This window comes from Pinus tabuliformis, chromosome J (assembly GCF_031772625.1).
Source record: "Pinus tabuliformis cultivar Carrire ecotype Pingquan chromosome J, CPIR1, whole genome shotgun sequence".
Lineage (NCBI taxonomy): Eukaryota > Viridiplantae > Streptophyta > Pinopsida > Pinales > Pinaceae > Pinus > Pinus tabuliformis.
The window spans coordinates 801,722,145-801,723,849 of NC_142295.1; the positions used below are offsets into that span (position 1 = coordinate 801,722,145).

At 30.0% G+C, this 1,705-nt stretch overlaps 1 non-coding gene across 1 annotated transcript; it reads left to right on the forward strand.

The window, feature by feature from the left end:
• The first annotated feature begins 1,308 nt into the window (after positions 1-1,308).
• On the forward strand, positions 1,309-1,415 carry LOC149229144 (U6 spliceosomal RNA). Its single transcript, XR_016248597.1, has one exon. It is a non-coding gene; the product is annotated as a U6 spliceosomal RNA (small nuclear RNA).
• The last annotated feature ends 290 nt before the right edge of the window (positions 1,416-1,705 follow it).

A 1,705-nucleotide genomic window follows, 5' to 3' on the forward strand; every position in this document is an offset into this window, starting at 1 on the left:
TATATATATGTGTGTGTGTGTATATAAAGGGAGTGAGTTTAATATTAAAAGTTAAATTTTGTGGTTTTTTAATTAAATTAAATAATTTAAATTCTAAAAAATTATATGGGAGGCTCTTTTCATTGCAATATTCCAAGATAATATGGACGAGATGTAATGTCATGTTTCACTCGGTCAAATTATATAAAATTGAGCCACCCTAGATCCTTCTCCTGGATCTACCAAAGAGAGATCAAATCTCTTTTCACTGTAAAAGATATTTGTATCTCAATAGATTTGATCTCTCTAGGCCCTTAGTAAACCCAGAGGCAGAGGCACTCCAATCCAGTATGGAAGAGATGTAATGTGTTGTCATAGAAACATTTTCACTTGGTCAAATTACATCAAAATAAAAATAAACAAAAAGATTAATCTAATGTAATGTAAACATTTTAACTCCGTAAAAAAAACCCTCTAAAAATAAAATTAAATTAAAAATAACTCATGGTATTGACCCATAGAGAGGGATCAAATATTGTTTCACTATAAAATAGATATGCATCTCAAGAGATTTGATCCTCTAGAGTAAAATAGTAATAAAAACCATATAAATTGGAATTTATAAAAAAAAAATTCAATTATACTAAACGATTTCAAGCCTAAGAAAATTATAAATAAAAAAAGTGTATTTAACTTATAGTCATTGATGTTATTTAATTGTATGTATTGAAATAATTGGACTTTTTATTTAAACTTGACAAAATTCAAAATTTTACTATGTTTAAAAGAAATTACGATTTTAAAAATATAAATAAATAGAATAAAACATTATCTTATTAAAAAATGGAATCTTCTACTGAGGCGGAAGAATTGCTGGACGGCCAAAAATGGTCGGAATCCAGGCAAAACAAATTCAAAAAATCTTGTAGATGCAGTGTTTGAATCATGTATTTGATGGTAAAAATAGATTCAACACCATAAAAAACATCTAAGATACCTGAAATTATAACTTTTGACAGTTTTTACTTCGATTTACAAAAATCCCTTCCAATTTTTTTCAAAATATGACTAGAATTTTGTAGAATAGTATAAAGACTTTGCAAGTTTTGTCAGATTTCTGGGTTCACAGTCAGCAGTCAGCGAACCAGCGAACCAGAAGACTAACAGTGAAAAGAGGTGTAAGGAAATCACCCACTTCCAACTTCTGTTTTGCGCTGCAAGTTTTGTCATTGCAATTTGCCTCCTCAAACAGAGTGAAATACAAGACAGAAACCATTAATGCGGAGAAAGAACGGAAATACGAGACTGAAACCATTAATGCACAGAAAGACCTTGATCGACGAGATATCAGATAAAATTGGAACGATACCTAGAAGATGAGCATGCTCCTGCCCAACAAGGATGACCGGCACAATTGTGAAATGGTTTAAATTTTTTGAGTGCGTGAACGTGGTCTAATTAGTTAGATGACAAGATTTGTTCTCATAGATTTTGTAATCTAATCTCAAATAAAATTATATATATTTAAAAGCGGTTCTAAAACAAATTTTTTAGGTGTTTTTCGATTTATTACCAATTTATTAAATAAATAAAAAATTCAAAAGAAATTTGTGGCCCCATCCCGAACAAAATTATATACACCTAAAAACGGTTCTAAAACAATTTCTTCGAGTGAAAAAAACACCTCTGACAAAACATGTGCTCGCCAGAATCTTGAAAGCGAGGG